The 13,025-nt window shown below is 43.5% G+C and overlaps 10 non-coding genes across 10 annotated transcripts; all 10 read left to right on the top strand.

Annotated features, from left to right (window-relative positions):
- Nucleotides 1-114: 114 nt before the first annotated feature.
- On the top strand, nt 115-186 carry trnac-gca (transfer RNA cysteine (anticodon GCA)). Its single transcript has one exon. It is a non-coding gene; the product is annotated as a tRNA-Cys (tRNA).
- Nucleotides 187-1,563: 1,377 nt separating this feature from the next.
- trnac-gca (transfer RNA cysteine (anticodon GCA)) lies at nt 1,564-1,636 on the top strand. The gene has a single exon. It is a non-coding gene; the product is annotated as a tRNA-Cys (tRNA).
- Nucleotides 1,637-2,173: 537 nt separating this feature from the next.
- Nucleotides 2,174-2,246, top strand: trnac-gca (transfer RNA cysteine (anticodon GCA)). The gene has a single exon. It is a non-coding gene; the product is annotated as a tRNA-Cys (tRNA).
- A 1,093-nt stretch (nt 2,247-3,339) lies between these two features.
- Nucleotides 3,340-3,410, top strand: trnac-gca (transfer RNA cysteine (anticodon GCA)). The gene has a single exon. It is a non-coding gene; the product is annotated as a tRNA-Cys (tRNA).
- A 1,007-nt stretch (nt 3,411-4,417) lies between these two features.
- Nucleotides 4,418-4,489, top strand: trnac-gca (transfer RNA cysteine (anticodon GCA)). The gene has a single exon. It is a non-coding gene; the product is annotated as a tRNA-Cys (tRNA).
- Nucleotides 4,490-8,220: 3,731 nt separating this feature from the next.
- trnac-gca (transfer RNA cysteine (anticodon GCA)) lies at nt 8,221-8,293 on the top strand. Its single transcript has one exon. It is a non-coding gene; the product is annotated as a tRNA-Cys (tRNA).
- A 1,844-nt stretch (nt 8,294-10,137) lies between these two features.
- On the top strand, nt 10,138-10,210 carry trnac-gca (transfer RNA cysteine (anticodon GCA)). The gene has a single exon. It is a non-coding gene; the product is annotated as a tRNA-Cys (tRNA).
- A 276-nt stretch (nt 10,211-10,486) lies between these two features.
- On the top strand, nt 10,487-10,559 carry trnac-gca (transfer RNA cysteine (anticodon GCA)). Its single transcript has one exon. It is a non-coding gene; the product is annotated as a tRNA-Cys (tRNA).
- Nucleotides 10,560-10,750: 191 nt separating this feature from the next.
- On the top strand, nt 10,751-10,821 carry trnac-gca (transfer RNA cysteine (anticodon GCA)). The gene has a single exon. It is a non-coding gene; the product is annotated as a tRNA-Cys (tRNA).
- Nucleotides 10,822-11,924: 1,103 nt separating this feature from the next.
- trnac-gca (transfer RNA cysteine (anticodon GCA)) lies at nt 11,925-11,996 on the top strand. Its single transcript has one exon. It is a non-coding gene; the product is annotated as a tRNA-Cys (tRNA).
- The last annotated feature ends 1,029 nt before the right edge of the window (nt 11,997-13,025 follow it).

A 13,025-nucleotide genomic window follows, 5' to 3' on the forward strand; every position in this document is an offset into this window, starting at 1 on the left:
AAGCAGTCAATGTTTGATATTGTTGAATCGTAGGATCTAACTTAATCTTTGGCTCTAAGCACAGAAGTCTGTGGGGGTGTGGCTCAATGAAAGAGCATGTTTCTCCAAATATTTGGGGGTATAGCTCAGTGGTAGAGCATTTGACTGCAGATCAAGAGGTCCCCGGTTCAAATCCGGGTGCCCCCTATGGATTTGGCAGGTTAGGAATATCTTTCCTGCCTTTTAGTGCTCATACCTTACGGCAGGGATAAGCAACTTCGGTCCTGGAGGGCCACTGCCCTGCAGAGTTTAGCTCCAACCCTAATTAAACTCACTGGGGACAAGTCAATCAGTGTTTTCGGGAATACTAGATAGATACAGGCAGGTGAGTTTTCATGAGGGCTGAAGCGAATCTCTGCAGGATAGTGGCCCTCCAGGACTGCAGTTGCCTATCCCTGCTGTACGGGGTAATATCTCAATGGCACGGCGTTTGATGGCAGATCAAGAGGTCCCAGGTTCATTCCATGTGCCTAATTTGGGCTTGGCATATTAGGAATAAACAAATCCTTGACATAAGTTTCATTTTTGTGGTTTGTGCTCATGCAGTACGGGGTTATAGCTCAACGACAGAGCATTTGTCTGCAGATCAATAGGTCTACATTTTGGATCTGGCTTGCTTGACATAATCGACGACATGAGTTCAAATTGAGTCTGTAATCAAGCCATCCACATTTCAAATCTGGGTGCCCCCTTTGGACTTGTCTTATTTGGAGGTTTTGAGTTGTAGAGTTGTTGATTCTGATTTGGAGTAACCAAAGACTTGAGTTTACAGTGAAGCAGTCAATGTTTGATATTGTTGAATCGTAGGATCTAACTTAATCTGTGGCTCTAAGCACAGAAGTCTGTGGGGGTATGGCTCAATGAAAGAGCATGTTTCTTCAAAGATGTGGGGGTATAGCTCAGTGGTAAGAGCATTTGACTGCAGATCCGGGTGCCCCTTTGGATTTGGCAAATTAGGAATAAGTGCAAACATGTCTACATAGAAAGATTCTGTATGTGATTATAAACCATTTGAGTCTGTAATCAAGGCCATCCACACTTTCAAATCTGGGTGCCCCCTTTGGACTTGTCTTATTTGGAGGTTTTGAGTTGTAGAGTTGTTGATTCTGATTTGGAGTAACCAAAAGACTTGAGTTCAAGTGAAAGCAGTCAATGTTTGATATTGTTGAATCGTAGGATCTAACTTAATCTTTTGGCTCTAAGCACAGAAGTCTGTGGGGGTGTGGCTCAATGAAAGAGCATGTTTCTCCAAAAGATGTGGGGTATAGCTCAGTGGTAGAGCATTTGACTGCAGATCAAGAGGTCCCCGGTTCAAAATCCGGGTGCCCCCTATGGATTTGGCAGATTAGGAATAAGTGCAGGCTTATCTGTATAGTAAGATTCTGTATGTGATTATACCTCAGTGGCACTTCCTCTCGCTAGGGTAATTTTTTTTGTATCTGGCATTCTTATCATATCCAAAATCTTTATCCATAAAGTGAGTCTGTCATAATGGTGTGTGGCTTATGACCCAGGGAGTGTGTGGGGGGTATAGCTCAGTGGTAGAGCATTTTGACTGCAGATCAAGAGGTCCCCGGTTCAAATCCGGGTGCCCCCTATGGATTTGGCAGATAAGGAATATCTTCCTGCCTTTTGTGCTCATACTGTACGGGCAGGGATAATCTGGGTGCCCCTTTGGACTTGTCTTATTTGGAGGTTTTGAGTTGTAGAGTTGTTGATTCTGATTTGGAGTAACCAAAGACTTGAGTTCAAGTGAAGCAGTCAATGTTTGATATTGTTGAATCGTAGGATCTAACTTAATCTTTGGCTCTAAGCACAGAAGTGTGTGGGGGTGTGGCTCAATGAAAGAGCATGTTTCTCCAAATATGTGGGGGTATAGCTCTAGTGGTAAGGAGCATTTGGACTGCAGATCGAGAGGTCCCCGGTTCAAATCCGGAGTGCCCCCTATGGATTTGGCAGATTAGGATTAAGTGCATGCTTATCTATATAGTACGATTCTGCATGTGATTATACCTCAGTGGCACATCCTCTCGCTAGGTAATTTTTTTGGATCTGGCATTCTTTTCATATCCAAAATCCTTATCTAAAAGTGAGTCTGTCCATCTTGTGTGTGGCTATGATCCAGGGAGTGTGTGGGGGTATAGCTCAGTGGTAGAGCATTTGACTGCAGATCAAGAGGTCCCCGGTTTCAAATCCGGGTGCCCCTATGGATTTGGCAGATTAGGAATATCTTCCTGCCTTTTAGTGCTCATACCTTACGGCAGGGAATAAGCAACTTCGGTCCTGGAGGGCCACTGCCCTGCAGAGTTTAGCTTCAACCCCTAATTAAACTCACTGGGACAAGGCAATCAGTGTTTTCGGGATTACTAGGTAGATACAGGCAGGTTGAGTTTTCATGAGGGCTGAAGCGAATCTCTGCAGGATAGTGGCCCTTCCAGGACTGCAGTTGCCTATCCTGCTGTACGGGGTAATATCTCAATGCACGGCGTTTGATTGCAGATCAAGAGGTCCCAGGTTCATTCCATGTGCCTAATTTGGGCTTGGCATATTAGGAATAAAAAAATCCTTAGTTCATTTTGTGGTTTGTGCTCATGCAGTACGGGGTTATAGCTCAACGACAGATCATTTGTCTGCAGATCAATAGGTCTACATTTTGGATCTGGCTTGCTTGACATAATCAACGACATGAGTTCAAATTGAGTCTGTAATCAAGCCATCCACATTTCAAATCTGGGTGCCCCCTTTGGACTTGTCTTATTTGGAGGTTTTGAGTTGTAGAGTTGTTGATTCTGATTTGGAGTAACCAAAGACTTGAGTTTACAGTGAAGCAGTCAATGTTTGATATTGTTGAATCGTAGGATCTAACTTAATCTGTGGCTCTAAGCACAGAAGTCTGTGGGGTATGGCTCAATGAAAGAGCATGTTTCTTCAAAGATGTGGGGTATAGCTCAGTGGTAGAGCATTTGACTGCAGATCCGGGTGCCCCTTTGGATTTTGCAAATTAGAATAAGTGCAAACATGTCTACATAGAAAGATTCTGTATGTGATTATTAAACCATTTGAGTCTGTAATCAAGCCATCCACACTTCAAATCTGGGTGCCCCCTTGGACTTGTCTTATTTGGAGGTTTTGAGTTGTAGAGTTGTTGATTCTGATTTGGAGTAACCAAAGACTTGAGTTCAAGTGAAGCAGTCAATGTTTGATATTGTTGAATCGTAGGATCTAACTTAATCTTTGGCTCTAAGCACAGAAGTCTGTGGGGGTGTGGCTCAATGAAAGAGCATGTTTCTCCAAAGATGTGGGGGTATAGCTCAGTGGTAGAGCATTTGACTGCAGATCAGAGGTCCCCGGTTCAAATCCGGGTGCCCCCTATGGATTTGGCAGTTAGGAATATCTTCCTGCCTTTTTGTGCTCATACCTTACGGCAGAGATTACTAGATAGATACAGGCAGGTGAGTTTTCATGAGGGCTGAAGCGAATCTCTGCAGGATAGTGGCCCTCCAGGACTGGAGTTGCCTATCCCTGCTGTACGGGGTAATATCTCAATGGCACGGCGTTTGATTGCAGATCAAGAGGTCCCAGGTTCATTCCATGTGCCTAATTTGGGCTTGGCATATTAGGAATAAACAAATCCTTGACATAAGTTCATTTTTGTGGTTTGTGCTCATGCAGTACGGGGTTATAGCTCAACGACAGAGCATTTGTCTGCAGATCAATAGGTATACATTTTGGATCTGGCTTGCTTGACATAATCAACGACATGAGTTCAAATTGAGTCTGTAATCAAGCCATCCACATTTCAAATCTGGGTGCCCCCTTTGGACTTGTCTTATTTGGAGGTTTTGAGTTGTAGAGTTGTTGATTCTGATTTGGAGTAACCAAAGACTTGAGTTTACAGTGAAGCAGTCAATGTTTGATATTGTTGAATCGTAGGATCTAACTTAATCTGTGGCTCTAAGCACAGAAGTCTGTGGGGGTATGGCTCAATGAAAGAGCATGTTTCTTCAAAGATGTGGGGGTATAGCTCAGTGGTAGAGCATTTGACTGCAGATCCGGGTGCCCCTTTGGATTTGGCAAATTAGGAATAAGTGCAAACATGTCTACATAGAAAGATTCTGTATGTGATTATAAACCATTTGAGTCTGTAATCAAGCCATCCACACTTCAAATCTGGGTGCCCCCTTTGGACTTGTCTTGTTTGGAGGTTTTGAGTTGTAGAGTTGTTGATTCTGATTTGGAGTTACCAAAGACTTGAGTTCAAGTGAAGCAGTCAATGTTTGATATTGTTGAATCGTAGGATCTAACTTAATCTTTGGCTCTAAGCACAGAAGTCTGTGGGGGTTTGGCTCAATGAAAGAGCATGTTTCTCCAAAGATGTGGGGGTATAGCTCAGTGGTAGAGCATTTGACTGCAGATCAAGAGGTCCCCGGTTCAAATCCGGGTGCCCCCTATGGATTTGGCAGATTAGGAATATCTTCCTGCCTTTTAGTGCTCATACTTACGGCAGGGATAAGCAACTTCGGTCCTGGAGGGCCACTGCCCTGCAGAGTTTAGCTCCAACCCTAATTAAACTCACTGGGACAAGGCAATCAGTGTTTTCGGGATTACTAGATAGATACAGGCAGGTGAGTTTTCATGAGGGCTGAAGCGAATCTCTGCAGGATAGTGGCCCTCCAGGACTGGAGTTGCCCTATCCCTGCTGTACGGGGTAATATCTCAATGGCACGGCGTTTGATTGCAGATCAAGAGGTCCCAGGTTCATTCCATGTGCCTAATTTGGGTTGCATATTAGGAATAAACAAATCCTTGACATAAGTTCATTTTGTGGTTTGTGCTTCATGCAGTACGGGGTTATAGCTCAACGACAGAGCATTTGTCTGCAGATCAATAGGTATAACATTTTGGATCTGGCTTGCTTGACATAATCGACGACATGAGTTCAAATTGAGTCTGTAATCAAGCCAATCCACATTTCAAATCTGGGTGCCCCCTTTGGACTTGTCTTATTTGGAGGTTTTGAGTTGTAGAGTTGTTGATTCTGATTTGGAGTAACCAAAGACTTGAGTTTACAGTGAAGCAGTCAATGTTTGATATTGTTGAATCGTAGGATCTAACTTAATCTGTGGCTCTAAGCACAGAAGTCTGTGGGGGTATGGCTCAATGAAAGAGCATGTTTCTTCAAAGATGTGGGGGTATAAGCTCAGTGGTAGAGCATTTGACTGCAGATCCGGGTGCCCCTTTGGATTTGGCAAATTAGGAATAAGTCGCAAACATGTCTACATAGAAAGATTCTGTATGTGATTATAAACCATTTGAGTCTGTAATCAAGCCATCCCACACTTCAAATCTGGGTGCCCCCTTTGGACTTGTCTTGTTGGAGGTTTTTGAGTTGTAGAGTTGTTGATTCTGATTTGGAGTTACCAAAAGACTTGAGTTCAAGTGAAGCAGTCAATGTTTGATATTGTTGAATCGTAGGATCTAACTTAATCTTTGGCTCTAAGCACAGAAGTCTGTGGGGGTTTGGCTCAATGAAAGAGCATGTTTCTCCAAAGATGTGGGGAATAGCTCAGTGTTAGAGCATTTGACTGCAGATCAAGAGGTCCCCGGTTCAAATCCGGGTGCCCCCTATGGATTTGGCAGATTAGGAATATCTTCCTGCCTTTTAGTGCTCATACCTTACGGCAGGGATAAGCAACTTCGGTCCTGGAGGGCCACTGCCCTGCAGAGTTTAGCTCCAACCCTAATTAAAACTCACTGGGACAAGGCAATCAGTGTTTTCGGGATTACTAGGTAGATACAGGCAGGTGAGTTTTCATGAGGGCTGAAGCGAATCTCTGCAGGATAGTGGCCCTCCAGGACTGCAGTTTGCCTATCCCTGCTGTACGGGGTAATATCTCAATGGCACGGCGTTTGATTGCAGATCAAGAGGTCCCAGGTTCATTCCATGTGCCTAATTTGGGCTTGGCATATTAGGAATAAACAAATCCTTGACATAAGTTCATTTTTGTGGTTTGTGCTCATGCAGTACAGGGTTATAGCTCAACGACAGATCATTTGTCTGCAGATCAATAGGTCTACATTTTGGATCTGGCTTGCTTGACATAATCAACGACATGAGTTCAAATTGAGTCTGTAATCAAGCCATCCACATTTCAAATCTGGGTGCCCCCTTTGGACTTGTCTTATTGGAGGTTTTGAGTTGTAGAGTTGTTGATTCTGATTTGGAGTAACCAAAGACTTGAGTTTACAGTGAAGCAGTCAATGTTTGATATTGTTGAATCGTAGGATCTAACTTAATCTGTGGCTCTAAGCACAGAAGTCTGTGGGGGTATGGCTCAATGAAAGAGCATGTTTCTTCAAAGATGTGGGGGTATAGCTCAGTGGTAGAGCATTTGACTGCAGGATCCGGGTGCCCCTTTGGATTTTGCAAATTAGGAATAAGTGCAAACATGTCTACATAGAAAGATTCTGTATGTGATTATAAACCATTTGAGTCTGTAATCAAGCCATCCACACTTCAAATCTGGGTGCCCCCTTTGGACTTGTCTTATTTGGGAGGTTTTGGAGTTGTAGATTTGTTGATTCTGATTTGGAGTAACCAAAGACTTGAGTTCAAGTGAAGCAGTCAATGTTTGATATTGTTGAATCGTAGGATCTAACTTAATCTTGGCTCTAAGCACAGAAGTCTGTGGGGGTGTGGCTCAATGAAAGAGCATGTGTCTCCAAAGATGTGGGGTATAGCTCAGTGGTAGAGCATTTGACTGCAGATCAAGAGGTCCCCGGTTCAAATTCGGGTGTCCCCTATGGATTTGGCAGATTAGGAATATCTTCCTGCCTTTTTAGTGCTCATACTGTACGGCAGGGATAAAGCAACTTCGGTCCTGGAGGGCCACTGCCCTGCAGAGTTTAGCTCCAAACCCTAATAAAAACTCACTGGGACAAGGCAATCAGTGTTTTCGGGATTACTAGATAGATACAGGCAGGTGGAGTTTCTCATGAGGGCTGGAAGCGAATCTCTGCAGGATAAGTGGCCCTCCAGGACTGGAGTTGCCTATCCCTGCTGTACGGGGTAATATCTCAATGGCACGACGTTTGATTGCAGATCAAGAGGTCCCAGGTTCATTCCATGTGCCTAATTTGGGCTTGGCATATTAGGAATAAACAAATCCTTGACATTAAGTTCATTTTTGTGGTTTGTGCTCATGCAGTACGGGGTTATAGCTCAACGACAGAGCATTTGTCTGCAGATCAATAGGTCTACATTTTGGATCTGGATTGCTTGACTTAATCAACGACATGAGTTCAAATTGAGTCTGTAATCAAGCCATTCACATTTCAAATCTGGGTGCCCCCTTTGGACTTGTCTTATTTGGAGGTTTTGAGTTGTAGAGTTGTTGATTCTGATTTGGGAGTAACCAAAGACTTGAGTTTACAGTGCAGCAGTCAATGTTTGCATATTGTTGAATTGTAGGATCTAACTTAATCTGTGGCTCTAAGCCACAGAAGTCTGTGGGGGTATGGCTCAATGAAAGAGCCTGTTTCTTCAAAGATGTGGGGGTATAGCTCAGTGGTAGAGCATTTGACTGCAAGATCCGGGTGCCCCTTTGGATTTGGCAAATTAAGGAATAAGTTGCAAACATGTCTACATAGAAAGATTCTGTATGTGATTATAAACCATTGAGTCTGTAATCCAAGCCATCCACACTTCAAATCTGGGTGCCCCCTTTGGACTTGTCTTATTTGGAGGGTTTTGAGTTGTAGAGTTGTTGATTCTGATTTGGAGTAACCAAAGACTTGAGTTCAAGTGAAGCAGTCAATGTTTGATATTGTTGAATCGTAGGATCTAACTTAATCTTTGGCTCTAAGCACAGAAGTCTGTGGGGGGTGTGGCTCAATGAAAGAGCATGTTCTCCAAAGATGTGGGGGTATAGCTCAGTGGTAGAGCATTTGACTGCAGATCAAGAGGTCCCCGGTCAAAATCCGGGTGCCCCCTATGGATTTGGCAGATTAGGAATAAGTGCAGGCTTATCTGTATAGTAAGATTTCTGTATGTGATTATACCTCAGTGGCACATCCTCTCGCTAGGTATTTTTTTGTATCTGGCATTCTTTTCATATCCCAAATCTTTATCCATTAAGTGAGTCTGTCATAATGTGTGTGGCTATGACCCAGGGAGTGTGTGGGGGTATAGCTCAGTGGTAGAGCATTTGACTGCAGATCAAGAGGTCCCCGGTTCAAATCCCGGGTGCCCCCTATGGATTTGGCAGATAAGGAATATCTTCCTGCCTTTTGTGCTCATACTGTACGGCAGGGATAATCTGGGTGCCCCCTTTGGACTTGTCTTATTTGGAGGTTTTGAGTTTGTAGAGTTGTTGATTCTGATTTGGAGTAACCAAAGACTTGAGTTCAAGTGAATCAGTCAATGTTTGATATTGTTGAATCGTAGGATCTAACTTAATCTTTGGCTCTAAGCACAGAAGTCTGTGGGGGTGTGGCTCAATGAAAGAGCATGTTTCTCCAAAGATTTTGGGGTATAGCTCATGGATTTTATAGATCTGGCATTCTTTTCATATCCAAAATCCTTATCTAAAAGTGAGTCTGTCATCTTGTGTGTGGCTATGATCCAGGGAGTGTGTGGGGTATAGCTCAGTGGTAGAGCATTTGACTGCAGATCAAGAGGTCCCCGGTTCAAAATCCGGGTGCCACCCTATGGATTTGGGCTGATTCAGGAATATCTTCCTGCCCTTTTAGTGCTCATACCTTACGCCAGGGATAAGCAACTTCGGTCCTGGAGGGCCACTGCCCTGGCAGCAGTTTAAGCTCCAACGCCTAATTCAAACTCACTGGACAAGGCAATCCAGTGTTTTTGGGATTACTAGAATAAGATACCAGGCAGGTGAGTTTTCAATGAGGGCTGAGCCGAATCCTCTGGGCAGGAATTAGTGGCCCTCCAGAACTGCAGTTGCCTATCCCTGCCTGTAGAATACGGGGGTAAATATCTCAATGGCAGCACGGCGTTTGTTGGCAGATCAAAGAGGTCCCAGGTTCATTCCATGTGCCTAATTTGGGCTTGGCATATTAGGAATAAAAAATCCTTGACATAAGTTCATTTTTGTGGTTTGTGCTCATGCAGTACGGGGTTATAGCTCAACGACAGAGCATTTGTCTGCAGATCAATAGGTCTACATTTTGGATCTGGCTTGCTTGACATAATCAACGACATGAGTTCAAATTGAGTCTGTAATCAAGCCATCCACATTTCAAATCTGGGTGCCCCCTTTGGACTTGTCTTATTTGGAGGTTTTGAGTTGTAGAGTTGTTGATTCTGATTTGGAGTAACCAAAGACTTGAGTTTACAGTGAAGCAGTCAATGTTTGATATTGTTGAATCGTAGGATCTAACTTAATCTGTGGCTCTAAGCACAGAAGTCTGTGGGTGTATGGCTCAATGAAAGAGCATGTTTCTTCAAAGATGTGGGGGTATAGCTCAGTGGTAGAGCATTTGACTGCAGATCCGGGTGCCCCTTTGGATTTTGCAAATTAGGAATAATGCAAACAAATGTCTACATAGAAAGATTCTGTATGTGATTATAACATTTGAGTCTGTAAAAACAAGCCATCCACATTTCAAATCTGGTGCCCCTTTGGACTTGTCTTATTTGGAGGTTTTGAGTTGTAGAGTTGTAACTCATTCTGATTTGGAGTAACCAAAGACTTGAGTCAAGTGAAGCAGTCAATGATTATGATATTGTTGAATCGTAGGATCTAACTTAATCTTTGGCTCTAAGCACAGAAGTCATGTGGGGGTGTGGCTCAATGAAAGAGCATGTTTCTCCAAGATGTGGGGGTATAGATCAGTGGTAAGAGCATTTGACTGCAGATCAAGAGGTCCGTTCAAATCCGGGTGCCCCCTATGGATTTGGCAGATTAGGAATAAGTGCAGGCTTATCTGTATAGTAAGATTCTGTATGTGATTATACCTCAGTGGCACATCCTCCGCTAGGTATTTTTTTGTTACTGGCATCTTTTCATATCCAAAAATCTTTATCATAAGTGAGTCTGTCCATAAATGTGTGTGGCTATGACCCAGGGAGTGTGTGGGGGTATAGCTCAAGTGGTAGAGCATTTGACTGCAGATCAAGAGGTCCCCGGTTCAAATCCGGGTGCCCCCTATGGATTTGGCAGATAAGGAATATCTTCCCTGCCTTTTGTGCTCATACTGTACGGCAGGGATAATCTGGGTGCCCCCTTTGGACTTGTCTTATTTGGAGGTTTTGAGTTGTAGAGTTGTTGATTCTGATTTGGGAGTAACCAAAGACTTGAAGTTCAAGTGAATCAGTCAATGTTTGATATTGTTGAATCGTAGGATCTAACTTAATCTTTGGCTCTAAGCACAGAAGTCTGTGGGGGTGTGGCTCAATGAAAGAGCAATGTTTCTCCAAAGATTTGGGGGTATAGCTCAGCGGTAGAGCATTTGACTGCAGATCAAGAAGGTCCCCGGTTCAAATCCGGGTGCCCCCTATGGATTTGGCAGATTAGGATTAAGTGCATGCTTATCTATATAGTAAGATTCTGCATGTGATTATAACCTCAGTGGCACATCCTCTCGCTAGGTAATTTTTTTGGATCTGGCATTCTTTTCATATCCAAAAATCCTTATCTAAAAGTGAGATCCTGTCATCTTGTGTGTGGCTATGATCCAGGGAGTGTGTGGGGGTATAGCTCAGTGGTAGAGCATTTGACTGCAGATCAGAGGTCCCCGGTTCAAATCCGGGTGCCACCTATGGATTTGGGCTGATTAGGAATATCTTCCTGCCTTTTAGTGCTCATAACCTTACGGCAGGGAATAAGCAACTTCGGTCCTGGAGGGCCACTGCCCTGCAGAGGTTTAGCTCCAACCCTAATTAAACTCACTGGGACAAGGCAATCAGTGTATTTCGGGATTACTAGATAGATACAGGCAGGTGAGTTTTCATGAGGGCTGAAGCGAATCTCTGCAGGATAGTGGCCCTCCAGGACTGCAGTTGCCTATCCCTGCTGTACGGGGTAATATCTCATTGGCACGGCGTTTGATTGCAGATCAAGAGGTCCCAGGTTCATTCCATGTGCCTAATTTGGGCTTGGCATATTAGGAATAAAAAAATCCTTGACATAAGTTCATTTTTGTGGTTTGTGCTCATGCAGTACGGGTTATAGCTCAACGACAGATCATTTGTCTGCAGATCAATAGGTCTACATTTTGGATCTGCTTGCTTGACATAATCAACGACATGAGTTCAAATTGAGTCTGTAATCAAGCCATCCACATTTCAAATCTGGGTGCCCCCTTTGGACTTGTCTTATTTGGAGGTTTTGAGTTGTAGAGTTGTTGATTCTGATTTGGAGTAACCAAAGACTTGAGTTTACAGTGAAGCAGTCAATGTTTGATATTGTTGAATCGTAGGATCTAACTTAATCTGTGGCTCTAAGCACAGAAGTCTGTGGGTGTATGGCTCAATGAAAGAGCATGTTTCTTCAAAGATGTGGGGGTATAGCTCAGTGGTAGAGCATTTGACTGCAGATCCGGGTGCCCCTTTGGATTTTGCAAATTAGGAATAAGTGCAAACATGTCTACATAGAAAGATTCTGTATGTGATTATAAACCATTTGAGTCTGTAATCAAGCCATCCACACTTCAATCTGGGTGCCCCTTTGGACTTGTCTTATTTGGAGGTTTTGAGTTGTAGAGTTGTTGATTCTGATTTGGAGTAACCAAAGACTTGAGTTCAAGTGAAGCAGTCAATGTTTGATATTGTTGAATCGTAGGATCTAACTTAATCTTTGGCTCTAAGCACAGAAGTCTGTGGGGGTGTGGCTCAATGAAAGAGCATGTTTCTCCAAAGATGTGGGGGTATAGCTCAGTGGTAGAGCATTTGACTGCAGATCAAGAGGTCCCCGGTTCAAATCCGGGTGCCCCCTATGGATTTGGCAGATTAGGAGTATCTTCCTGCCTTTTAGTGCTCATACCTTACGGCAGAGATAAGCAACTTCGGTCCTGGAGGGCCACTGCCCTGCAGAGTTTAGCTCCAACCCTAATTAAACTCACTGGGACAAGGCAATCAGTGTTTTCGGGATTACTAGATAGATACAGGCAGGTGAGTTTCATGAGGGCTGAAGCGAATCTCTGCAGGATAGTGGCCCTCCAGGACTGGAGTTGCCTATCCCTGCTGTACGCGGGTAATATCTCAATGGCACGGCGTTTGATTGCAGATCAAGAGGTCCCAGGTTTCATTCCATGTGCCTAATTTGGGCTTGGCATATTAGGAATAAACAAATCCTTGACATAAGTTCATTTTTGTGGTTTGTGCTCATGCAGTACGGGTTATAGCTCAACGACAGAGCATTTGTCTGCAGATCAATAGGTATACATTTTGGATCTGGCTTGCTTGACATAATCGACGACATGAGTTCAAATTGAGTCTGTAATCAAGCCATCCACATTTCAAATCTGGGTGCCCCCTTTGGACTTGTCTTATTTGGAGGTTTTGAGTTGTAGAGTTGTTGATTCTGATTTGGAGTAACCAAAGACTTGAGTTTACAGTGAAGCAGTCAAATGTTTGATATTGTTGAATCGTAGGATCTAACTTAATCTGTGGCTCTAAGCAAAGAAGTCTGTGGGGGTATGGCTCAATGAAAGAGCATTGTTTCTTCAAAGATGTGGGGGTATAGCTCAGTGGTAGAGCATTTGACTGGCAGATTCCGGGTGCCCCTTTGGATTTGGCAAATTAGGAATAAGTGCAACATGTCTACATAGAAGATTCTGTATGTGATTATAAACCATTTGAGTCTGTAATCAAGCCATCCACACTTCAAATCTGGGTGCCCCCTTTGGACTTGTCCTTGTTTGGAGGTTTTTGAGTTGTAGAGTTGTTGATTCTGATTTGGAGTTACCAAAAGACTTGAGTTCAAGTGAAGCAGTCAATGTTTGATATTGTTGAATCGTAGGAT

The sequence above is a fragment of the Carassius auratus genome, unplaced genomic scaffold, assembly GCF_003368295.1.
Source record: "Carassius auratus strain Wakin unplaced genomic scaffold, ASM336829v1 scaf_tig00217077, whole genome shotgun sequence".
Lineage (NCBI taxonomy): Eukaryota > Metazoa > Chordata > Actinopteri > Cypriniformes > Cyprinidae > Carassius > Carassius auratus.